We start from the raw sequence: 26,706 nt of genomic DNA, 5'->3' as shown, positions 1-26,706 counted from the left end.
ATTACCTCCCGTCCCTCCCTCGCCTTTCTTTAGACCAATGAGACATAGCAAAAGAAAACAGGAGACGGACACTGAGTTGCAACAAGTTTAATCACAACCAATAAAGACCACCGCGTCCCCACCCCCCTATTACATCATAGAGGACAAGACACAGTGACCCATCACCGACTCCAGAGTGCCCAAGTCCACCAGCCTGTAATGATGAACAAAAGTCGAAGGTGAGGCCCAAGTAGCGGCCCTGCAAATTTCCACCACAGAAGCACCCTGAAGCTCCGCCACCGTAGCAGCCATACCCCTCGTAGAACGGCCCTGAATCCCTTGGGGTGGAACCTCCCCCTTCAAAGAATAAGCCATCAGTATCAGTGAGCAAACCCACCGACTCAAAGAAGCCGTGGAAGGCTTCTCACCTTTCCGAGCCGGACCGAAATTCACAAAAAGAGAATCCCCATTACGGAAAGGAGCAACTACCCGAAGATATTCCAACAAGGCCTGACACACATCTAAAGAATGCAACCGAACCTCCTCATCCGAGGAAGGATCCGGACAAAACGAAGGAAGGATGACCTCCTGGCGAGCATGGAAAGACGAATTCACCTTAGGAACAAAAGAAGGAACCAGAACGAGCACCACGCGATCCGGAAAAACCTTACAAAAAGGAAACGAGCAGGCCAAGGCCCCCAAATCCCCTAAACGGCTGGCCGAAGTAATGGCCACCAGGAAAAAAGTTTTCAAAGAAAGATGACGCAAGTCACAGTCCCCCAGAGGTTCAAAGGGAGCAACAGTCAAAGCACCCAATACCAATGAAAGATCCCAGGAAGGAAAAGAACACACCGGACGAGGAAACAAGTTAAGAAGACCCTGGAAAAACCGAGGCATCAAATGACCCTCATCAGACAGATTACGCCATGGACCCCTAAAAGCCTGAATCGCCGCCCACTACACCCGTAGAGAAGCCACTGACAAACCCAACTGGGCACCATCCTGTAAAAACTGCATCACATGAAAAAGAGAAGCGGACATAGGATCCAACTTATGCCGGAAACACCAAGAAGAAAAAACTTTCCACTGCTGACAATAAGACAGCAAAGTGGAACGCCGTCGGGAAGCCAGTAAAGTAGAACTCAAAGCTATCGGAACTCCCAAACCCGTTAAACCCCGCCGTTCAACTTCCAGGCCGTCAAGTGCAACCGCATCAACGACCCCACCGAGAGGCAAGGAAACTCCAGAGGCGATGGACAGAGAGGAAGAGTCCACACGTGACTCGACGCCATCAACTGAAGCAACGGAAACCAATTTGCCCTCGGCCAATGGGGTGCAATCGAGAACCCTGGCTTTCAAAAGACGTACTCTCAATAGAAACGCACGGAGCAACTGAAAGGGCGGGAAAGCGTACAAAAGACCCTGAGGCCAAGGACTCGACATCCCGTCCACCTCCCAAGCCTGAGGACAACGAAACTGGGAGCAAAAGTGACTGAGTTTCGCATTCTCTGGAGACGCAAACACATCAACCACTGGAAGACCCCATAGGTGAACCAGATGATGTAACAGAGACCACCGGAGGGAGAAAAGCTGAGAGGAAGGAATCACCCTGCTCAGAAGATCCGCCTGAACATTGACCACCCCGAATGTAGGTGGCGTGTAGGCAAAGAACCCATTCCTGAGCACAAACAAAAATCTTCCTGGCCAGGCGGAACAGAGCCCACGACCTGGTCCCCCCCTGCCGGTTCACATAAGCTTTGGTCACCAAGTTGTCTGTCCGAATAAGAACCGCAACACCTTTCAGGGAGTCCTGAAAATGAATCAGAGCTAGAAGCACCGCCTTCAACTCCCGCCAATTCGAGGAGCGTCTGGCTTCCAGAGGTGACCAAAACCCCTGGATCTGAGCCGACCCCATCCAAGCCCCCCAACCGGAGAGGCTGGCATCGGTCGTCACCACCACCGGGAGAGGAGGAGATAAAGACACCCCTACCCGAAGATGAGAGGGCACCAGCCACCAACCCAACCCCGACACCTGAATCCGCGCCAGAAGAGAACTTGACCCTGGAGACCAATGAACCAGGAACCAGTTCATCAGGTAAAGAAGATGGAACCGTGCCCAGGGAACCAGAAAAATCACCGACGCCAAATGACCCTGCAGACGTAACCACTGAAGGGCCCTGGGAGCAGGCTGTGACAAGATCGACCTCACCAGAAACTGGAGGACCAACAACCGCTTCTCCGACACAGTCACCAAACCTTGAAGAGTCAGAAACCGAGCCCCGAGAAACACCAGATCTTGGGAAGGAACCAAATCTGACTTCCCCCAGTTGACCAAAAACCTGTGGTTTTGCAGGACCACCAGAACCCGGGCCACATGCCTCTGCAACAGCTCCTGAGAGGACGCTTGGATTAGAATATCGTCCAGATAAGGATGAATAAACACCCTTTCTGAATGTATAAGAGCCACCAGAGGGGCCAGCACCTTGGTGAAAATGCGGGGAGAGGACTTGAGGCCGAAGGGTAGAACACAAAACTGATAATGGTCCAGGCCTACCGCAAAACGTAGGAATCTCTGAGAAGACCGAGCCACTGGAACATGCAGGTAAGCATCCTGCAGATCCAGAGATGCCAGGAAATCCCCCGGACTGACCAGAAGAAATATAGTCTGAATGGACAGCATACGGAAATGTATAGTTCTGATCCAGGAATTCACCTCTTTTAGATTGAGGACAGGCCGAAAACCCCCTGACACCTTCTGAACCAGAAAAAAGACTGAATAAGTGCCCAGAACCCTCTCCCCCACAGGAACCTGGGTGATGGCCCCCTTGAGAAGCAAGTCCCGGACCCCATCCAACAACGCCTGTCTCTGGGCCCCGACTGTAGGCAGAGGAGTGGGACGCACCCCGGAATCTGGAGGTACCACTTTGAAATCTATGGCGTAGCCGTTGTCCACAATGTCCAGCACCCAACGATCGCTGACACTCTTCTGCCACACTGGAAGAAAGTGCCTCAGCAGTCCCCCAACCTGCCCTATGCCAGGCCCACAATGATTGTCAGGACCCCTTCTTGAACCCACCCCGGTTCGAAGGGGCAGACTTCGTAGGAGAAAAACGGGGCTGAAAACGACGTTTCCTGAAAGAAAAAGATTTGGAATCCATCTTGGGAGATGAGCGCGAATGCTTCCTCCACCCCTTGCCAGAAGTGAACCACCTTTGTAAGGCAAGGCGTGTTTCCTCTTCTTAAATGCCTTGGAAAGCATGGAAGGCAACTGATCACCAAACAAATTACACCCCTCAAAAGGTAGTCTCAGGAGAGCGGATTTCTCCCCAGGATCCGCCTTCCACAACCTCAACCAGAGGGACCTACGAGCCCCAATCAAAGCTCCCAAAGCCAGAGCCGAAGTACGGACCACATCAGAAGACATGTCTGCCAGCAACCTGGCCTGTTGCTCCATAACAGCCAGAAGTTCCGAGCACTCCGAACCATCCTGAACAGCCACAGCCAGCTTGTCAAAATCCTGCACCAAAAACTGTGCAGAATAAGCAGAAAATATACCCGCTCTGAGGGCCAAATTCTCCGCTGCAAAAGCCCTCTTAAGACCAGAATCCACCTTACGGTCAGTGGCATCCGTAGGCACACAATCCTCAGGATTGACCACCGTCTTGCCAATCAGGGTCACAAGAATGGAATCCAGTTTAATTGAGGGAGGTAACACATCCTCCCCTTCCAGCAAGTACAGTTACTGAAGGAACCATGGCACCTGAGACCTATCCACATCCTTCCACTCCCGGAATAGCATCTCCTTCACAGGGCCCTGAAAAGGCATGGCAAACTTAGAAGGCGTTTGATACTGAGGGAACAAATGCGAATCCGACCCCGTAGGTTGAAACACAGGAAAACCTAAATTGTCCCGAACATGCGACATCACCTCCCACATCTCTTCCCTGGAGACATATTTCCCACCAGAAGAAGTAGATGGAGCGTCATCCTCATCATCCCCAGAAGAGGACTTCTCTGCAGTCCCAGGAGGACGGGCCGCCGGAGAACGACCAGGCCTGGCCACCCCAGCTTGGAGAGCCCGAGAGACAGCCACCTCAATCATGTCCTGAACCTCTCCTCTGGACATGAGTGGCGCAGAAGCCCCCACCGTAACCTGGCGACCCCCAGGTGTGGAGAGGGGAACCTCACCATCCTCCCCCGATGAAGAGGAAACAATCCTACGTCTTTTGGCAGGTACCTTCGGCATGATACAAACCAGAAATGCCAGCCATAGGACCTCAACCCCTTTAAATAAAAGAGAAAGGTCCTCCCCCTAAAAAAGAAACAGCAAATGGCAATATATAAACAATTAGCCAAAACCTTTGAAAAACGCGGGCAGAACGCCCGTACTACTGCCAAAAATGCCGAAAATCCAAACCGGCACATCTGCTCGTCCGTGCGAGCCGAAGATCCGGAAGTTGTTGCCCCAGCCTCAAAGAGCCGACCGACCTCGTCAGCCGACTCCCAGGACGCGTCTCCAAGGCAGCCACGCCTGCCTCTCGAAGACGCGACCGCCAGGAACCCTTCCCGAGGAGCTCCGCGCCTCGAGGAGAGCAAAGCCGAAGACCCTCAGGCCCCGCCATGGAGGACGAAGAAGAAGGTAAGTCTAGCGGGGCTAGACAAAAAAGAACAGGAGGTGTAGGGGGTGCGTGGGGGGTTTAAGGGGAAGGGAGGGTCTATGGGGAGGCAGGGAGCCTCATTGGTCTAAAGGAAAGCGAGGGAGGGACGGGAGGTAATGATCCTTATGGTGGGCTAAGCCTCTGTTACTTAGAACCATTTCGCGCCATGAAACCACTTTGTGTAAGTGCGCTCTATAAATTTAGGTAACATCATATAACAATATTTTAGTAAATTTCTCTCTGCGTGAAAACATATGAACATGGCGCCTAGGCACAAGATCGCAGGCACTGGAGATGGCCCCCCACCTGCTGGTGTTTGCGCTGGGCCAGCCCGTTAAAAAAGGGTTGTTGCTCCAATACAAAGCTATTTGGCGCTTCGTTCGTTTCAGTTTTTCAGCACAAAGTTGATTTTGCACCGGAAACAGCCCTTCAGCATCCTAGGCCCAAGGAGCTGGAAATAGCTATTTTCGAAATCTCTAAAAATAAAATGCTGGGCCAAACACCTTCAGCCAATAGCCCAATGTGAGCACGGAGAAGCTGGGACGCAGAGCTCTGCAGCACGTGCACGAACCCACGTGACCGTCTGGCCCCTGCCTCGGTTACAAATAAGCCAGGTGCTCCTGCAGGCGCCCTTGCAGGCTGGAACTTGCAGAGCGACGCACACCTGCTCCCGGAGGGGCGGGGACCACGGCCTCTCCCTCCACGGAGCAAGGGCGTCAGCTGCGATAACATGGCGCCTTCAGAAATCTCCCAGGCGGCCTGAGGTGTGAGAAACTCTAGACATTCGTGCCCAGGCGGCTGTCGCGAGAGGCCGGTAGGGCTGGGGCAGGCACAAATCACACCAGTGCCACTCAAAGGCACGAGCCTTGCGAAGTCCGGCACTTATAAGACCAGGTAATGTCGCTGAAAGGCCGATGGGAATGGGGAAGAGTCAGTCAAATGGCCGACACGGTCTCTGAAACACTAGTTGGAACTGGAAAGGAGGAGTTGTGTGTGACGTGAGTGCCTCGACAAAGCTAGTTTGAAAGGAGACGGCCTAGTGACATGGCAGGCCAGTGACATTGGAGTGGGACTGGAGTAGTTAGTCACATGTCAAAGTAGCAACGATGGAGCAGTTAGTTACATGCCAGACGATTGCCCAAGATCACATGCATTACTGATATCGAAGCGGGGACGTAAGCACACCTCTTCCATATACACACTGCTTACTCTCACGGTGTAGTCAGCCCCAGGTAAACAGGCTATAACTCTAACAGCATTCCGCGTCCATTACCCCCACTTACTTTTGCACCACAAGAGCCCCACAGAAGTGTACCATCAAGACAGCCACTGGAATTGTGCGCTTTTGTGACAGCTGTGTTTTTTTGCTTTGTTGTTTTTTTGCCGCATTTGCCGCATAATCCATCATCTGCTATATAATCTGCAGATGTTAACAAGAAAGAGTTTCTATCTCAAACGTTTAAAAAACTACTAAAAACGTAGCAACACGTGTTGTCACAGAGTAGAAGACACTCCACAAAGCTTGGCTCGTCATCCTTCTGTTGCTTATTGCTATAGTTAGGAGTTGAGGTGGAACATTTGCTCAGACCGTTTTAACAAGTTAAAAAAATGAAATAATACATTTTAAGGGGCGCGTGCAGCCCTGTGTCGTAGGCTGCTTTATTTTAAGGGGTACGTGTACCCCAGTATCACAGGATGCCATATTTCAAGAGGTGAGTAAAGTCTCTACCAGAGAGTAACATACTTTATGGGGTGCGAGCAGTCCTGCATCAAAGATGCCCAGTTTTATAGGGCGCATGTGGCACAGAATGAATCGCAAGGTGACGTATGTCATGGGGTGCGTACAACCCTGCATCACTGAATGAGGTAAATCAAGAGGTGCGCGCAGCCATGTTTCACGTGGAGTTTTCTTTCAAGGGACCCAACACCCCTATGACACAGGTTGTAATATTTCGACGGAGGAGGAATCAGACCCGTTCGTTACCAGTGGTCATTTCGCGGGGCAGGACCACTCCTGTGGATCAGGTTTCCGTAGTTCGAGGGTGCGGCGTGCACCCCAGAATCACAAACTGTCCTAGCCTTGTGTAATCCTTAGCCCCCCCTCCCGTCGCCCCCATTCAGGCACGTTATTCTGTACAATGGTCTCCGATGGTACACCGATCTGCGCCTGATGGGGTGGGAGGCGGCGGGGGGAGGGGGCGCACACAGACAGAGCTTGTCGTGCCATCGCTGGTTGCCCGGCAACACCATCTGCGGTCAGAGTTTCTGATGGCAGCAGGCAGGGAACAGAAAGACTTCGGGTACACACGTTTTGTCTCCTCGCGCCTGGCAAGGGACTCCCGCGATGCAATCTGCCTTCAATTATAATTAAAAGAAAAGTAATAAAAAACAGGGGGGCAGACGTGGGCCCTGGAAAAAAACACAGCGCCTTAAAGAAATTAGCTAGCGGAACCCAGCGTCTTCCACCGAAAAGGTACTACTCCATGGTCTGTGCCATTCATTTTTAAACAACGGGGAGATTGTTGGTGGACCCCAAGGCAGGGTGGGAGAGGGGGCCCTGGTCGGTCTTCGGACTGGCGGAGCAGGTGTCACACCAGGGAATGCAAGCCTCTCTTCCGAACAGATAATTTGTACTTGAACTCAAGTAAATTTCCCCCATTGTATGTAACACACCTTCATAGAACGAGGGAGTGTGGTGGTACTTAAGAACATAAGAACGTTTATATAAAATTCCCTTAAATACCTCTGGACGCATTCCAGCCAGTTTTTTCCCGCAGGGCCGCTATAGACATGGACCAACCATATGCAAATCAAGCCTAGTCCTGCTCCACTAGGATTACATCATTTTACACTGCTAGGATACATGCCCTCTGAACCGGAACGAAAAGCAACCCCGGCCAGGCTTCATGAGATAGGTGCAGCTGGAGTCCGGCCAGCACTGTGCTTGTAGGAGACAATATTGAGACTAAATGTGCCCCATATATACAAGCAGGAGTAGTAAAGTATGAGGGAACACCGCCTACCAGACGTGGAGGTGGGGAATGCAATTATGAAGGTCAGGTACACTTGGCATACATGCCAACATTATAAAACTGAAAAGTGGTAGATTTTGGAAAAAAAAGGGGGGACGTACTTTCCCCTTTGACATAAGGCAATATGCAAATTAGGGCTGAAAATTCACTAGAGCCAACAACAACTCAAGACATTGCCAGGCAAGGAGTAACTAACCTGACTGCTTCTTGTGCTGTCTCTTCCTATGCTTACCTGGATGTAACCACCCACAGCCTGGAAGTGATTCCTGGACCATGTTATGTTTACAGCCATATACACCAATACATTGATAGCTGGTCATGGTGACAATTACTTACCAAAGTTAACTAATACTATACAGCAGTGGTCTTCAAACTGTGGGTTGTATCCCTCTGGAGGGACCCAAGCTATTTTGGGAGTGGGATGTGGAGACACACAGAAACAAAGCTCTCTGCTTCCTTAAAGCTCTGTTCTGTTGTGTAAACAAAAGGGAGAGCCTTCTCCCCAAGTCCACTTGTGAATTTTAAGGAGGGCCACTGGTGTTATGTGGTCATGCGGCTGTGGCGTTTTTCAGATAATTATGTGTTTGATGCATTTGCCACTTAATCCATCATATGCTGCACAGTCTGCTGATTTTCACAGAAAACAATGTTTCTGGATCAAAAGTTACTAAAATTGAGGCAACCGGTGTAACCGCACAGAGGATGGCTCTATGCCAAAGGTTGAATGGTCATCTTTCAGTTGCTTATTACTGTATTTGCATATTTAACTAGTAGTACGGAGGGGAAGCAGTTGCCTCAACAGTGTCAATATGAGAAATAATGACTGTAGGAAGCTGGCTATGTATATACTATCTCAAAGTGAGAGATAGTGTGCACAGAGTCCAAGGGTTCCCCATAGAGGTTGATAGTAGCAAAATTAGATAATACTAATGCTCTTTTTTTGTGGTAGTGTGGTCGAGCAGTAGGCCTATCAGAGGGTAGTGTTAAGCATTTGTTGTACACACACAGGCAATAAATGAGAATACACACTCAAAGACTTAACTCCAGGCCAATAGGTTTTTATATAGAAAAATATCATTTTCTTAATTTATTTTAGGACCACAAAATTCAGAATTTAGGTAAATACATAAATTGTAAGGTACTTCACACAGGTAAGTATGGAACTTTGAATTAAAACAGTAATATACACAGTTTTGGCAAAAAATGGCAATAAGCTATTTTAAAAGTGGACACTGCAAAACTCAACAGTTCCTGGGGGAGGTAAGTCTTGGTTAGTTTCTTAGGTAAGTAAAGCACTTACAAGTTCAGTCTCCTGGGCGAAGGGAGCCCACTGTTGGGGGTTCAAGTCAACCCCAAACACCCAGCACCAGCAACACAGGGCCGGTCAGGTGCAGAGGTCAAATTAGGGCCCAAATAACATAGGCACCTATGGAGAACAGGGGTGCTCCAGTTCCAGTCTGCTAGCAGGTAAGTACCTACTTCCTCGGGGAGCAGACCAGGGTTTTTTTATATAGCACTGGGGGGGGGGTCCCAAACAGGCACACAAAATACACCCTGAGCGGTACAGGGGCGGCTGGGTGCAGTGTGTAAACAAGGCATCAGGTTTTGTGTAGAAGTCAATTGAGGGACCCAGGGGTCACTCTGGCGATGCAGGCAGGGTACAGGGGGGCTTCTCGGGCCAGCCACCGACTGGTCTATGATGGGGGCCTCCTGCTGGTCCCTTCTCTACTGGTGGTTGTTTTCTCTCGGTTTTGGGGGCTGCGGGTGCAGTGCTTCTTCCAGGCATCGGGTTCCTTTGTTACCGGGCAGTCAAGGTCAGGGGGGGCCTCTGGATCCTCTTCGCAGGCGTTGCTGTGGGGGTGCAGGGAGGTCGACTCATGGTGTCCACGTCGTTGGAGTCGCCTTGGGGACTTTTCTGCGGTGTTGGTTCTTCTGGACACGAGCCGGGGGCGTCGGGTGCAGAAGGTGAAGACTCACGCTTCCGGAGTGAGGCTGGAGTCTTCTTTAAAGTTGGTTTCTTGGTTGTAGTTTTGGACAGAGCTGCTGTCCTCAGGAGTTTCTTGGTCCTTTAGGTGCAGGTCAGTCCTCTGAGTCCTTAGAGGTCGCTGGTCCCGCTGGATACGTCGCTGTGCAGGTTCTCTGAGTGAGGAGACAGGCCGGTAGGGCTGGGGCCAAGTCAGTTGTCGTCTATGCAGGGCTTTCAGGTCAGCAGTCCTTCTTCTTTCTTCAGGTTGCAGGAATCTGAGTTCCTGAGTTCAGGGTCTCCCCTAAATACTCAATTTAGGGGTGTGTTTAGGTCTTGGGGGGCAGTAGCCAATGGCTACTGTCCTTGAGGGTGGCTACACCCTCTTTGTGCCTCCTCTCTGTGGGGAGGGGAGCACATCCCTAATCCTATTCGGGGAATCCTCCAAATCAAGATGGAGGATTTCCTAAGGCAGGAGTCACCTCAGCTCAGGACACCTTAGGGGCTGTCCTGACTGGTGGGTGACTCCTCCTTGCTTTTCTCATTATCTCCTCCAGACTTGCCACCAAAAGTGGGGGCTGTGTCTGGGGGGGAGAGTGGGGGGAAAACCACTTGCTGGAGCGCCCTGGGGCATTGTAACACGAAGACTGAGCCTTTGAGGCTCACTGCTAGGTGTTACAGTTCTTGCAGGGGAGAGGTGTGAAGCTCCTCCACCCAGTGCAGGCTTTGTTTCAGGCCCTAGAGAGCACAAAGTCTCTCACCCCAGGGGGTCAGAAACTCGTCTCAGTGGCAGGCTGGCACAGACCAGTCAGTCCTGCACTGAAGGATTGGGTAAAATACAGGGGGCATCTCTAAGATGCCCTCTGTGTGCATTTTTTAAAATAAATTCAGCACTGGCATCAGCGTGGGTTTATTATTCTGAGAAGTTTGATACTAACCTTCCCAGTATTCAGTGTTGCCATTATGGAACTGTGGAGTTCGTTTTACAAACTCCCAGACCATATACTTAATATGGCCACACTGTACTTACAATGTCTAAGAACAGACTTAGACACTGTAGGGGCATATTGCTCATGCAGCTATGCCCTCACCTGTGGTATGGTGCACCCTGCCTTAGGACTTTAAGGTCTGCTAGAGGGGTGACTTACCTATGCCACAGGCAGGATTTTGTGTGCATGGCATCCTGGGGGGATGCCATGTCGACTTTGCCTTTTTCTCCCCACCAACACACACAATCTGCAATGGCAGTGTGCATGTGTTAGGCAAGGGGTCCCTTAGGGTGGCACAACACATGCTGCACCCCTTCGGGACCGTCCCTGATCACAGGGCCCTTGGTACCACTGGTACCTTTTACAAGGGACTTATCTGTGAGCCAGGGGTGTGCCAATTGTGGAAACAATTGCACATTTTTAGTGAAAGCACACTGGTGCTGGGGCCTGGTTAGCAGGGTCCCAGCACACGTCTTAGTCAAGTCAGCATCGATATCAGGCAAAAAGTATGGGGGGGGTAACTGCAACAGGGAGACATTTTCCTACAATGACAAAATGATGAAGTAAAGCTATCACTAGATGGGCCGCATTAGGGGGCATATTTATAATTGTTTTGCACCGAATTTGCGTTATTTTTTTTAATGCAAATTCGGTGCAAAATGACCTCCATATTTATACTTTGGCGCTAGACCTGTCTAGCGGCAAATTTATGTAGTTAAAGTCTTTTTTTGGACGTGGAAAACTGCGACAATGCGACAATGAGATGCACAGTAGGCATTCTAGTGCAAAAAATGACTCTAAGGCCCTAGCACCTGATTTATCCTCCTGTGCTAAAATCACGCACGGGGGAAAGGCGGGGTCAAAAAATGGTGCAAAGCTTGCTTTGCACCATTTATTAACTCCTCGGTCAGGGCAGGCGTTAGGGGACCTGTGGGCCTATTTCTATGGTGAAACATCATGGAATCGGCCCACAGGTGCCCTCCCCAGGCCCCAGGGACACTCACACCAGAGGGACAGTGGAGGATGGGGGACCCCATCCCAGGGAAGTATAGTTAAGTCCAGGTAAGTATTTCATTTTATTTTTTAAGTGCCATTGGGGGCCCTGAAATGGGCTCCCCTAAATGGCACTGGGTGCAATGGCCATGCCCAGGGGACCCTGGTCCCCTGTGCTGGCCATTGGGGTGGTGGGCATGACTCCTGTCATTTCTAAGACAGGAGTAATTTGGTATGGATGGTTTTGCGTCAGAAAATGACTCTAGGCAGGTTAGAGTCATATTTCTTTTACTTTAACCTGCCTAATGTAATTTTTTGGTGCAAAACCCCCTTCTTCCATACAGCCAGCCCCACCCGACTGTCATTTTTTTTACGCTAGCCTACCCTTTGCACCGGCGTGCACTATTCCATAAATAAGGTGCCCGGCTGCTGCACAGAAATGGTGCAAGCCGGTGCTAAACTATTTGTTGCAAAACTGCGTTGGTGTAGTTTTGCACCAAAAAGTATAAATCATGGCCCAAGTCGCATTACCTTTCCGTGCTGCATAATTTAGTCAACCCTGTCGCATAATTTGGTCCTACTGCATAATTCCAGGGGCCTTGATTATAAGTGATCATTCTTTCCATTAGTGTGAATAGTTGATTCACACCGGCTGCTAGATAGAGTGGGCAATGAAGGGGAAACAAAGTAGCTCTCTTTGGGTTTCAATTGTCAAACAAGGTTATACAACAAATCAACATCAAGTACTTTTATTATCCTATAAAGATTTCTCTTTAAGAATCTCCATCAGGGCTACAAGATAAGTTTTTAGTCTCTCAAGTCTCCCTCTTCTCTTGAAGAAGGGTGGATTCCAAACCTGGTTGTGGTTAGATGGTTGCTAGTCACTGCCTCCTGTTCATGTTTCAAGAGTAAGATTCACTCAATAGCACATCCTCCCAGTCCATTGCCTTCTTGACTACTGATAGAATGTGTCCTAACCTGAGCTTTGAATACAGTAGACCATTCAAAGCTCTGGTCTATTATGATAGAGGTAGGGATTGACTATCGTCTCCCTTTTGTGCCGGCTACATGGTCATACTACAGCCCGAGTGCCGTACAGTAGGAGAGGCGATCTCACAGAAGAGTTTGTCACTTATAGGGGTTAGACAAGGTTGTGTTCTGGCCCCTTTTCTTTTTTTTTATTTATATTAACTCTCTTGGTGATCACTTGAGGGCAGTAAAAGATATTCCCAAGATGAATTCTAGAGAAATCCCTGTCCTGCTTTATGCAGACAATGCCATCCTTATTGCTTAAACAGCCAATGCACTACAGCTTCTTTTAGATGCTTTTAGTACATTTATGGGGAGCCTAGTCCTTAGAACCAACTGCACCAAGTCCTTTGTGATGAAATATGGCCCCAAACTTTCAAAAACTAAAACAAAATTTACTTAATGGTGAGGAGATCATGACCCCCCCACCCATTTTACTTACCTGGGTATTCAGTTTGACATTGATCTTCACTGGAAGTTTTTCTTTAATGTGAGAGTGACACTGTTTCAACAGGCAATAGATGCTGTTTTTAGATTCTCCTTGTGGCTGGGCCACCGGCTGGTGAGGTAAATTCTCTGTAGTATTAAAAAAAAAGTAAATTTGTGCCAGCAGCTTCATTTGGAGAAGGTGTATGGGGGTACTTGAATCGTAAAGCTCTCAAATAGCTGAAAATAAGTTTCTAAGAAGATTGCTGGCAGTGCCGCAGTCCACCTCTGCAATGTTTTGCCATGATGAGGTTGGGCTATTTAGGATAGAATTCTATGCCAGGTTGCGGCCTCTGCTACTATGGCATAGGGTATGGAGCAACCCGGAAGCACAGTTGTGCAGGACTGTAGGAAGTTGGCTCTGTCTGTACTATTTCAAAGTAAGGAATAGCATGTAAAGAGTCCAAAGATTCCCCTTAGAGGTAAGATAGGGGCAAAAAGAGATAATTCTAATGCTCTATTTTGTGGTAGTGTGGTCGAGCAGTAGGCTTATCAGAGGGTAGTGTTAAGCATTTGTTGTACACACACAGGCAATAAATGAGGAACACACACTCAAAGACAATTCCAGGCCAACAGGTTTTTATATAGAAAAATATATTTTCTTAGTTTATTTTAAGAACCACAGGTTCAAGATTTACAAACAATACTTTAAATTAAAGGTATTTCACATAGGAACTTTAGGAACTTTGAATTAGCAAAATAGCATATACAGTTTTCACACAAATGGCAAATAGCTATTTTAAAGCTAGACAGTGCAATTTTCAACAGTTCCTGGGGTAGGTAAGTGTTTGTTAGTTTTGCAGGTAAGTAAAGAACCTACAGGGTTCAAAGTTGGGTCCAAGGTAGCCCACCGTTGGGGGTTCAGAGCAACCCCAAAGTTACCACACCAGCAGCTCAGGGCCGGTCAGGTGCAGAGGTCAAAGTGGTGCCCAAAACACATAGGCTTCAATGGAGAAGGGGGTGCCCCGGTTCCAGTCTGCCAGCAGGTAAGTACCCACGTCTTCGGAGGGCAGACCAGGGGGGTTTTGTAGGGCACAGGGGGGGGACACAAGTCGTCACAAAAAGTATACCCTCAGCGGCACGGGGGCGGCCGGGTGCAGTGTGCAAACAGGTGTCGGGTTCGCAATAGGTTTCAATGGGAGACCAAGGGGTCTCGTCAGCGATGCAGACAGGCAAGGGGGGGGGGCTCCTTGGGGTAGCCACCACCTGGGCAAGGGAGAGGGCCACCTGGGGGTCGCTCCTGCACTGGAGGTCGGATCCTTCAGGCCCTGGGGGCTGCGGGTGCAGTGTCTTTACCAGGCATCGGGTCTTTGAAGCAGGCAGTCGCGGTCAGGGGGAGCCTCGGGATTCCCTCTGCAGGCGTCGCTGTGGGGCTCAGGGGGGTCAACTCTGGCCACTCACGGTCTCGCAGTGGCCGGGGAGTCCTCCCTGTAGTGTTTGTTTTCCACAAGTCGAGCCAGGGGCGTCTGGTGCAGAGGGCAAAGTCTCACGCTTCCGGCGGGAAACGTGTGTTCTTTCTAAGTTGCTTCTTTGTTGCAAAGTTGCAGTCTTTGTAGAGCAGAGCCGCTGTCCTCGGGAGTTCTTGGTCCTTCTAGATGCAGGGTAGTCCTCTGAAGCTTCAGAGGTCGATGGACCCTGTGGAACGCGTCGCTGGAGCAGTTTCTTTAGAAGTGGGGAGACCGGCCGGTAGAGCTGGGGCCAAAGCAGTTGGTGTCTCCGTCTTCTCTGCAGGGTTTTCAGCTCAGCAGTCCTTCTTCGTCTTAGGTTGCAGGAATCTATCTTGCTGTGTTCTGGGAGCCCCTAAATACTCAATTTAGGGGTGTGTTTAGATCGGGGGGGTTGGTAGCCAATGGTCTGCAAGATGGAGGATTTCTAAAAGTCAGAGTCACCTCAGCTCAGGACACCTTAGGGGCTGTCCTGACTGGCCGGTGACTCCTACTTGTTTTTCTCATTATCTCCTCCGGCCTTGCCGCCAAAAGTGGGGCCGTGGCCGGAGGGGGCGGGCAACTCCACTAGCTGGAGTGCCCTGGGGTGCTGTAACAAAGGGGGTGAGCCTTTGAGGCTCACCGCCAGGTGTTACAGTTCCTGCAGGGGGAGGTGAGAAGCACCTCCACCCAGTACAGGCTTTGTTACTAGCCACAGAGTGACAAAGTCACTCTCCCCATGTGGCCAGCAACATGTCTGGTGTGTGGCAGGCTGCTAAAACTAGTCAGCCTACACTGGTAGTCGGTTAAGGTTTCAGGGGGCATCTCTAAGATGCCCTCTGGGGTGTATATTACAATAAAATGTACACTGGCATCAGTGTGCATTTATTGTGCTGAGAAGTTTGGTACCAAACTTCACAGTTTTCAGTGTAGCCATTATGGTGCTGTGGAGTTTGTGTAAAACAGACTCCCAGACCATATACTCTTATGGCTACCCTGCACTTACAATGTCTACGGTTTTGCTTAGACACTGTAGGGGCATAGTGCTCAAGCACTTATGCCCTCACCTATGGTATAGTGCACCCTGCCTTAGGGCTGTAAGGCCTGCTAGAGGGGTGACTTATCTATATCTATAGGCAGTGTGAGGTTGGCATGGCACCCTGAGGGGAGTGCCATGTCGGCTTAGTCATTTTATCCCCACCAGCACACACAATCTGGCAAGCAGTGTGTCTGTGCTGAGTGAGGGGTCCCAAGGGTGGCATAAGACATGCTGCAGCCCTTAGAGACCTTCCCTGGCATCAGGGCCCTTGGTACCAGGGGTACCAGTTACAAGGGACTTACCTGGATGCCAGGGTGTGCCAATTGTGGAAACAAAAAGTACAGTTTAGGGAAAGAACACTGGTGCTGGGGCCTGGTTAGCAGGCCTCAGCACACTTTCAAATCATAACTTGGAATCAGCAAAGGCAAAAAGTCAGGGGGTAACCATGCCAAGGAGGCATTTCCTTACACCCCCCCCCCCCCCCCCCAAACGAAAGAGGATGAGACTAACCTTTCCCAAGAAAGTCTTCATTTTCTAAGTGGAAGAACATGGAAAGGCCATCTGCATTGGCATGGGCAGTCCCAGGTCTGTGTTCCACTATAAAGTCCATTCCCTGTAGGGAGATGGACCACCTCAACAGTTTTGGATTTTCACCTTTCATTTGCATTAGCCATCCGAGAGGTCTGTGGTCAGTTTGAACTACAAAGTGAGTACCAAAGAGGTATGGTCTCCGCTTCTTCAAGGACCAAACCACAGCAAAGGCCTCCCTCTCAATGGCACTCCAACGCTGTTCCCTGGGGAGTAACCTCCTGCTAATGAAAGCAACAGGCTGGTCAAGGCCATCATCATTTGTTTGGGACAAAACTGCCCCTATCCCATGTTCAGAGGCATCAGTCTGCACAATGAACTGCTTGGAGTAATCTGGAGCTTTGAGAACTGGTGCTGTGCACATTGCTTGTTTCAGGGTGTCAAAGGCTTGTTGGCATTCTACAGTCCAGTTTACCTTCTTGGGCATTTTCTTGGAGGTAAGTTCTGTGAGGGGTGTCACTATAGATCCATATCCCCTCACAAACCTCCTGTAATACCCAGTCAAGCCAAGGAATGCCCTGACTTGAGTCTGGGTTTTTGGAGCTGCCCAGTCCAGAATAGTCTGGATCTTAGGCTGGAGTGGCTGAACTTGGCCTCCACCTACAAGGTGTCCCAAGTAAACCACAGTTCCCTGCCCTATCTGACATTTGGATGCCTTGATAGAGAGGCCTGGTGCTTGCAGAGCCTTCAAAACCTTGTTCAGGTGGACCAGGTGATCCTGCCAGCTGGAGCTAAAGACAGCAATATCGTCAAGATAAGCTGCACTAAAGGACTCCAAGCCAGCAAGGACTTGATTCACCAACCTTTGGAAGGTGGCAGGGGCATTCTTTAAACCAAAGGGCATAACAGTAAACTGATAATGCCCATCAAGTGTGGAGAATGCTGTCTTTTCTTTTGCTCCTGGTGCCATTTTGATTTGCCAGTACCCTGCTGTCAAGTCAAAGGTACTTAAGTATTTGGCAGCACCTAGTTTGTCTATCAATTCATCTGCCCTTGGAATGGGATGGGCATCTGTCTTGGTGACAGAATTAAGTCCTCTGTAGTCCACACAAAACCTCATCTCTCTCTTTCCATCTTTGGTGTGAGGTTTGGGGACTAAGACCACTGGGCTAGCCCAGGGGCTATCGGAGTGCTCAATGACTCCCAATTCCAGCATCTTGTGGACTTCCACTTTGATGCTTTCCTTAACTTGGTCAGACTGTCTGAAAATTTTGTTTTTGACAGGCATACTGGGGGTCATTCCTACCCTGGCGGTCATAGACCGGCAGGGCAGGTGACGGAGGAAGCACCGCCAACAGGCTGGCGGTGCTTCCGGGGGCATTCTGACCGCGGCGGTAAAGCCGCGGTCAGAAACGGGAAACCGGCGGTGTCCCGCCGGTTTCCCACTGCCCCAGGGAATCCTCCACGGCGGCGCTGCTTGCAGCGCCGCCATGGGGATTCCGACCCCCTTACCGCCATCCTGTTCCTGGCGGTTTTCACTGCCAGGAACAGGATGGCGGTAACGGGTGTCGTGGGGCCCCTGGGGGCCCCTGCACTGCCCATGCCACTGGCATGGGCAGTGCAGGGGCCCCCTAACAGGGCCCCATAAAGATTTTCAGTGTCTGCTTTGCAGACACTGAAAATCACGACGGGTGCCACTGCACCCGTCGCACCCCTTCGACTCCGCCGGCTCCATTCGGAGCCGGCATCCTCGTGGAAGGGGGTTTCCCGCTGGGCGGGCGGGCGGCCTTCTGGCGGTCGCCCGCCAGCCCAGCGGGAAACTCAGAATGACCGCCGCGGTCTTTTGACCGCGGTACGGTCTTCTGGCGGTTCCCGCTTGGCGGGCGGCGACCGCCGCCAGCCAATCTAGGAGTCACCCCCACTGTGTCCTGTGTCCACATCATGGGTACACAGGTGTGTCTGACCAGGGGTTAGGGAAAAGAGCTCAGCAAACTGTTGCAGGACCTTCCTACAGTCAGATTGCTGTTGGCCAGAGAGGGTGTCTGAATAGATCACTCCATCAACTGAGCCATCTTTTCGGTCTGTGGAGAGGAGATCAGTGAGAGGTTCACTCTCAGCTTCCTGGTCCTCATCTGTTACCATCAACAGATTCACATCTGCCCTGTCACGGAAGAGTTTGAGGCGGTTCACATGGATCACCCTTGGGGGTCCTGCTAGTGCCTAGGTCTACCAGGTAGGTGACCTGACTCTTCCTCTCTAGCACTGGGTAAGGGCCACTCCATCTGTCCTGAAGTGCCCTGGGAGCCACAGGCTCCAGAACCCAGAATTTCTGCCCTGGCTGAAACTCCACCATAGCAGCCTTTTGGTCATACTACATCTTCTGGAGTTGTTGGCTAGCCTCAAGGTTTTTACTTGCCTTTTCCATGTAGTCTGCCATCCTTGAACGTAGGCCTAGTACATAGTCCACTATAACTTGTTTAGGCTCATGAAGAGGTCTCTCCCAGCCTTCTTTTACAAGAGCTAGTGGTCCCCTCACAGGATGGCCAAACAGAAGTTCAAAGGGGGAAAACCCTACTCCCTTCTGAGGCACCTCTCTGTAGGCGAAAAGCAGACATGGCAAGAGGACATCCCATCTCCTTTTGAGTTTTTCAGGGAGCCCCATGATCATGCCTTTCAATGTCTTGTTAAATCTTTCTACAAGACCATTGGTTTGTGGATGGTATGGTGTGGTGAATTTGTAAGTCACCCCACACTCATTCCACATGTGTTTCAGGTGTGCTGACATGAAGTTGGTACCTCTGTCAGCCACCACCTCCTTAGGAAATCCCACTCTGGTAAAAATACCAATGAGTGCTTTGGCTACTGCAGGGGCAGTAGTCGACCTAAGGGGAATTGCTTCAGGGTATCTAGTAGCATGATCCACTACTACTAGTATGTATTGGTTCCCTGAGGCTGTGGGAGGTTCAAGTGGACCCACTATGTCCACACCCACTCTTTCAAAGGGGACCCCCACCACTGGAAGTGGAATAAGGGGGGCCTTTGGGTGTCCACCTGTCTTACCATTGGCTTGACAGGTGGCACAGGAGACACAAAACTCCTTGACCTTCTGGGACATGTTGGGCCAATAGAAGTGGTTGACTAATCTCTCCCACGTCTTGGTCTGTCCCAAATGCCCAGCAAGAGGAATATCATGAGCTAAGGTTAGAATGAACTCCCTAAACTCCTGAGGCACTACCACTCTGCTAGTGGCACCAGGTTTGGGGTCTCTTGCCTCAGTGTAAAGGAGTCCATCTTCCCAATAGACTCTGTGTTCCTGTTATTTTTCCAGTGGACTCTTCAGCAGCTTGCTGCCTAAGGCCTTCAAGAGAGGGACAGGTTTCTTGCCCCTTACACAACTGTTCCCTTGAGGGTCCCCCTGGGCCTAGGAGCTCAACCTGATAAGGTTCTAACTCCATGGGCTCAGTTCCCTCAGAGGGCAGAACTTCTTCCTGGGAAGAGAGGTTCGGTTCTCTTTCTCTTGTTGTGTAGAAGCTGGTTCCCCAGTCTTCTTTCCTTTTCTCTTGGAGGGTTGGGCCCTTTTTCCAGGCTCCAACAGCACCTTTTCACCCTGAGTCTTGCGCTGTGCCCTTGTCTTGACACACACCAGTTCAGGGATACCCAGCATGGCTGCATGGGTTTTGAGTTCTACCTCAGTCCATGCTGAAGACTCAAGGTCATTTCCAAGCAAACAGTCTACAGGGATATTTGAGGAGACCACCACCTGTTTCAGGCCATTGACCCCTCCCCATTCTAAAGTTACCATAGCCATGGGATGTACTTTAGTCTGATTGTCAGCATTGGTGAGTGGATAAGTTTGTCCAGCCAGGTATTGACCAGGGGAAACCAGTTTCTCTGTCACCATGGTGACACTGGCACCTGTATCCCTCAGGCCTTCTACACTTGTCCCATTAATTAAGAGTTGCTGCCTGTATTTTTGCATATTAGGGGGCCAGGCAGCCAGTGTGGCTAAATCCACCCCACCCTCAGAGACTAATGTAGCTTCAGTGTGGACCCTGATTTGCTCTGGGCACACTGTTGATCCCACTTGGAGACTGGCCATTCCAGTGTTAGCTGGAGTAGAGTTAGAAGTGGAACCTTTCTTGGGACAGGCCTTGTCTCCAGTTTGGTGTCCTTGCTGCTTACAGCTACGACACCAGGCCTTTTTGGGCTCAAAGTTTTTACCCTTGTACCCAAAATTGGATTGTGAAGAGGCACTGGACCATCCTTCCTGAGCAGGTTTTTGGGGACCTATAGAATACTCTTTACTTTTCCCTTTGGATGTCGCAACACTCTTCCCCTGGGGAGTCTTTGTGACCCCTTTCTTTTGGTCACCCCCTGTGGAAGTCTTGGTCACCCTAGTCTTGACCCAATGGTCCGCCTTCTTTCCCAATTCTTGGGGAGAAATTGGTCCTAGGTCTACCAGATGCTGATGCAGTTTATCATTGAAACAATTACTTAACAGGTGTTCTTTCACAAATAAATTGTACAGCCCATCATATTCATTTACACCACTGCCTTGAATCCAACCATCCAGTGTTTTTACTGAGTAGTCAACCAAATCAACCCAGGTCTGGCTCGAGGATTTTTGAGCCCCCCTGAACCTAATTCTATACTCCTCAGTGGAGAATCCAAAGCCCTCAGTCAGGGTAGCCTTCATGAGGTCATAGGATTCTGCATCTTTTCCAGAGAGTGTGAGGAGTCTATCCCTACACTTTCCAGTGAACATTTCCCAAAGGAGAGCACCCCAGTGAGATCTGTTTACTTTTCTGGTTGCACAAGCCCTCTCAAAAGCTGTGAACCATTTGGTGATGTCATCACCATCTTCATATTTAGTTACAATCCCTTTTGGGATTTTCAACATGTCAGGAGAATCTCTGACCCTATTTATGTTGCTGCCACCATTGATGGGACCTAGGCACATCTCTTGTCTTTCCCTTTGTATGTCTAGGAGCTGTCTCTCTAAAGCCAATCTTTTGACCATCCTGGCTAACAGTAGGTCATCTTCATTGAGGTTGTCCTCAATGCTTCCAGAGTTGCTGGACTCTCCTGTGAGAGAAGCAGCATCTCTGACTATCACATTTGGAGTCAGGGTTTGAGGGACCCTGTTCTGCCTAACTAGGAGTGGAGGTGGGAGATCATCCACTTCACTAGCTTCTTCCTCTGGGAGGGCATCCGCAGAGGGGTTGTTTTTAGCAAACTCTGCAAAAAGCTCCTGGAGCTGTGCTTTGGTAGGGTTTGAACCAGTTTTAATCTTTTTGGTTTTGCAGAGAGACCTTAACTCTGACATCCTAAGATGCAGGTAAGGGGTGACGTTGAGTTCCATCACATTCTCTCCTGCATTAAACATTATGTTTCTAAAAGTTGGAATACTTTTTAAGAATCTAAAACTATCTCTAGAACTTAATTCAAACTTTTACAAAACTTTTAAACTCTAAAAGAAATGCTAACAGGGACTAAAACAAGGCCCTAGCAGGACTTTTAAAAATTTAGAAAAATAGCTCAAATTTCAAAAATCAGTTTCTAAGGACAATTTTTGAAATTTAGTCGTGTGATCAGGTATTGGCTGAGTAGTCCAGCAAATGCAAAGTCTTGTACCCCACCGCTGATCCACCAATGTTTGAAGTTGGCCCTGTATGTACTATTTCAAAGTAAGGAATAGCATGTACAGAGTCCAAGGGTTCTCCTTAAAGGTAAGATAGTGGCAAAAAGAGATAATTCTAATGCTCTATTTTGTGGTAGTGTGGTCGAGCAGTAGGCTTATCAGAGGGTAGTGTTAAGCATTTGTTGTACACACACAGGCAATAAATGAGGAACACACACTCAAAGACAATTCCAGGCCAATAGGTTTTTATATAGAAAAATATCTTTTCTTAGTTTATTTTAAGAACCACAGGTTAAAAATTTACAAACAATAATTTAAATGAAAGGTATTTCACTTAGGAACTGTAGGAACTTTGAATTAGCAAAATAGCATATACAGTTTTCACACAAATGGCAAATAGCTATTTTAAAGCTAGACACAGTGCAATTTTCAACAGTTCCTGGTGGAGGTAAGTGTTTGTTAGTTTTGCAGGTAAGTAAACCACCTACATGGTTCAAAGTTGGGTCCAAGGTAGCCCACCATTGGAGGTTCAGAGCAACCCCAAAGTTACCACACCAGCAGCTCAGGGCCGGTCAGGTGCAGAGGTCAAATTGGTGCCCAAAACGCATAGGCTTCAATGGAGAAGGGGGTGCCCCGGTTCCAGTCTGCCAGCAGGTAAGTACCCGCGTCTTCGGAGGGCCCTGGGGGGTTTTGTAGGGCACCGGGGGGGACACAAGTCGACACAAAAAGTACAGCCTCAGCGGCACGGGGCGGCCGGGTGCAGTGTGCAAACAGGCGTCTGGTTCACAATAGGTTTCAAAGGGAGACCAAGGGGTCTCTTCAGCGATGCAGGCAAGGGGGGGGCTCCTCGGGGTAGCCACCACCTGGGCAAGGGAGAGGGCCACCTGGGGGTCACTCCTGCACTGGAGGTCGGATCCTTCAGGCCCTGGGGGCTGCGGGTACAGTGTCTTTACCAGGCGTCAGGTCTTTGAAGCAGGCAGTCGCGGTCAGGGGGAGCCTCGGGATTCCCTCTGCAGGCGTCGCTGTGGGGGCTCAGGCGGGGCAACTCTGGCTACTCTCAAAGTCTCACGCTTCCGGCGGGAAACGTGTGTTCTTTCTAAGTCGCTTCTTTGTTGCAAAGTTGCAGTTTTGTGGAGCGGAGCCGCTGTCCTTGGGAGTTCTTGGTCCTTCTCGATGCAGGGTAGTCCTCTGAGGCTTCAGAGGTCGCTGGACCCTGTGGAACGCGTCGCTGGAGCAGTTTCTTTAGAAGTGGGGAGACAGGCCGGTAGAGCTTGGGCTAAAGCAGTTGGTGTCTCCATCTTCTCTGCAGGTTTTTCAGCTCAGCAGTCCTTCTTCGTCTTAGGTTGCAGGAATCTATCTTGCTGTGTTCTGGGAGCCCCTAAATACTCAATTTAGGGGTGTGTTTAGGTCTGGGGGGTTAGTAGCCAATGGCTACTAGCCCTGAGGGTGGCTACACCCTCTTTGTGCCTCCTCCCTGAGGGGAGGGGGGCACATCCCTAATCCTATTGGGGGAATCCTCCATCTGCAAGATGGAGGATTTCTAAAAGTCAGAGTCACCTCAGCTCAGGACACCTTAGGGGCTGTCCTGACTGGCCAGTGACGCCTCCTTGTTTTTCTCATTATCTCCTCCGGCCTTGCTGCCAAAAGTGGGGCCGTGGCCGGAGGGGGCGGGCAACTCCACTAGCTGGAGTGCCCTGGGGTGCTGTAACAAAGGGGGTGAGCCTTTGAGTCTCACCGCCAGGTGTTACAGTTCCTGCAGGGGGAGGTGAGAAGCACCTCCACCCAGTACAGGCTTTGTTACTAGCCACAGAGTGACAAAGGCACTCTCCCCATGTGACCAGCAACATGTCTGGTGTGTGGCAGGCTGCTAAAACTAGTCAGCCTACACTGGTAGTCGGTTAAGGTTTCAGGGGGCATCTCTAAGATGCCCTCTGGGGTGTATTTTACAATAAAATGTACACTGGCATCAGTGTGCATTTATTTTGCTGAGAAGTTTGGTACCAAATTTTACAGTTTTCAGTGTAGCCATTATGGTGCTGTGGAGTTCGTGCATGACAGACTCCCAGACCATATACTCTTATGGCTACCCTGCACTTACAATGTCTAAGGTTTTGCTTAGACACTGTAGGGGCATAGTGCTCACGCACTTATGCCCTCACCTATGGTATAGTGCACCCTGCCTTAGGGCTGTAAGGCCTGCTAGAGGGGTGACTTATCTATATCTATAGGCAGTGTGAGGTTGGCATGGCACCCTGAGGGGAGTGCCATGTCGACTTAGTCATTTTATCCCCACCAGCGCACACAATCTGGCAAGCAGTGTGTCTGTGCTGAGTGAGGGGTCCCCAGGGTGGCATAAGACATGCTGCAGCCCTTAGAGACCTTCCCTGGCATCAGGGCCCTTGGTACCAGGGGTACCAGTTACAAGGGACTTACCTGGATGCCAGGGTGTGCCAATTGTGGAAACAAAAGTACAGTTTAGGGAAAGAACACTGGTGCTGGGGCCTGGTTAGCAGGCCTCAGCACACTTTCAAATCATAACTTGGCATCAGCAAAGGCAAAAAGTCAGGGGGTAACCATGCCAAGGAGGCATTTCCTTACAAGGACCTAATGATGGACTGCCTGACTTCTGATAAGCATTTACATATTCCCTGGTTAAAGTACATTGAAAGTCTCGGCACTCCTGATTTTTATAATAATCCTGCAAGTCTAGCCTGTATCTCCTCAAAACAAATCAAAGAATTCTTTAAGCAACATAATTTCAGGTCACGCTCTGACACCAAGCAGGGTGAGATAGTGAGCACCCCGATGGTTTTCCTGCATGCCAGGCACTATATTTGCAGATTATTGTCAATGAAAGAGAAGTTTTTATTGACCAAGTTTCATCTTAAAACAGTTCATTTCCTGGTGGCTTTCCCTCATAAAGACACTTGGGGCCAGACGTAGCTAGCATTTTGCACGTCGTAAACAGCGAGTTTCGCTGTTTGCGACGTGCAAAAAGCACATTGCAATGCACAAACCTCGTTTTGCGATTCGGTAACCTGGTTACGAGTCGCAATTAGGAAGGGGTTTTCCCTTCCTAATTGCGAGTCGCAGTGCAATGCAGGATTGGTCTGTGACCACGAACGTGGTCGCAAACCAATCGCATTTTGCACCCTTTTGAAATGGGCGGTAACCCATTCGCAAAATGGAAGGGGTCCCCATGGGACCCCTTCCTCGTTGAGAATGGCACTGCAAACATTTTTTCAGAGCAGGCAATTTTTTGTTTTTGTAATGCATTGCGTTTTCCTTTAACCCTTTAAATGCGGGCGTCGGCCACTGGCCGACGCCCACACTACCTCCCAGGTGCGGGTCACAACCAGTGGCCGACACCAGGGAGGGGGTTAATAAATCGCACCCGAGGATTTTTTTTTTTTTTTATCCCCAGGAGACACGGAAACTTTTCTGTGTCTCCCCCCACCCCCCACCTGCCCATTTGTGACGTCGCGGCGCGCTGACGTCACCTTGTTGATTGCTTTCTGCTCCGATGCGGAAAACGGGCCCAAACGGCCTTCCCCACGTTCGGGAAGGCCTCGTAAGAAAGGGGAGACTCTCCCCTTTCTTACAAGGCCTTCCTGAAAGTGTTTCGATCGGGGGCCAGGAAACACCACTAGACACCAGGGATTTCACATGGGGGGGTCGGCCCCCTCGGAAAAAAAAAGGTAGGTGTCCCCTGGGGGGGCTAAATTTTATTTTAAAAAAATAAAAATAATAAAAAAAATAAAAAAATAAATGGACAGGGGGTCGCCCGTGGGCAGGGCGACCCCCTGTGGGGGCTATATTTTTTTTTTGTAGTTGTAGGGTTTCCCTGGGGGCCATTTTGGCCCCCAAGGAAACCATACAACTACTAAAAAAATATATAGATCTATCTATATATATATATATATATTTGCCACCAGTTGTCTTGCAGTTGCAGCTTGCGTCTTCAAAGCAATGCACATACTTCAACTGACGCATTTCAACTGTAGCTTTTAGGCAGCAATAAAAAAGTCAAGTAAGTATTGTGATTATGTTTCTGCTACAAAAGGATCAGACTTTTGTCTAGTGGCAGTTTTAGTGCCATAAAGAAGCGCAGAAGGTTTATATGCCTACTGCAAAGAGCAAATCTGTATTTTATGTCAATAGCTGAGTACATTAGTAAAGTCACCCATTACCTGCGCTATAATACAAATTAAATGTATGTGCGGGGTGGGGGGCGGCTATGGAGAGAATGAAGGGCACTTTTGCTGGGTGGTAATGAGGGAATCCGAGGAGGAGGGAGTGGGAGCACCAATAATGATTGTTGGACTGGGCGCAGGAGGTGCTAAAGACTGTGACGAATGTTATGTGACAAGGTGTTTGAGTGTCTTGAAAGAACGTGCTGATTGAGGGAAGAAGCGCAGGTAAGGTGGCCTCTACTGTTGCACGTATCTCACACACACCATCGATTTTGTGACTGTCTACGTAGGCTACTGTTGTAGAGTGTTGGACTTTTGCTTATGCAGGGTCATCCCCAGTCTTTTTGCCTCCTGCCTCCTATTTTTTTCTGACCTGTCGCTGTTGGCTTTTGAACTCTGAGCACTTTCCCACTGCTAACCAGTGCTAAAGTGCATATGCTCTCTGTGTGAAATTGTATGTGATTGGTTTATCCATGATTGCCATATTTGATTTACTAGTAAGTCCCTAGTAAAGTGCACTAGAGGTGCCCAGGGCCTGTAAATCAAATGCTACTAGTGGGCCTGCAGCACTGGTTGTGCCACCCACATAAGTAGCTCTGTAATCATGTCTCAGACCTGTCACTGCAGTGTCTGTGTGTGTATTTTTACACTGTAAATTCGACTTGGCAAGTGTACCCACTTGCCAGGCCTAAACCTTCCCTTTTCTTACATGTAAGGCACCCCTAAGGTAGGCCCTAGGAAGCCCCAAGGGC

The 26,706-nt window shown here is 49.7% G+C and overlaps 1 long non-coding RNA gene across 1 annotated transcript in view; it reads left to right on the top strand.

The window, feature by feature from the left end:
- The first annotated feature begins 5,363 nt into the window (after window positions 1-5,363).
- The window catches only part of LOC138301877 (uncharacterized), a 78,664-nt gene continuing 57,321 nt past the window's right edge, over window positions 5,364-26,706 (top strand). Inside the window, exon 1 of the long non-coding RNA XR_011205135.1 lies at window positions 5,364-5,531. This is a non-coding gene — a long non-coding RNA (uncharacterized lncRNA). The remainder of the gene's footprint in view (window positions 5,532-26,706) is intronic.

The sequence above is a fragment of the Pleurodeles waltl genome, chromosome 6, assembly GCF_031143425.1.
Source record: "Pleurodeles waltl isolate 20211129_DDA chromosome 6, aPleWal1.hap1.20221129, whole genome shotgun sequence".
NCBI lineage: Eukaryota > Metazoa > Chordata > Amphibia > Caudata > Salamandridae > Pleurodeles > Pleurodeles waltl.
Note: the sequence above shows the minus strand (reverse complement) of the source record. Positions and strands in the feature narration are given on the sequence as shown.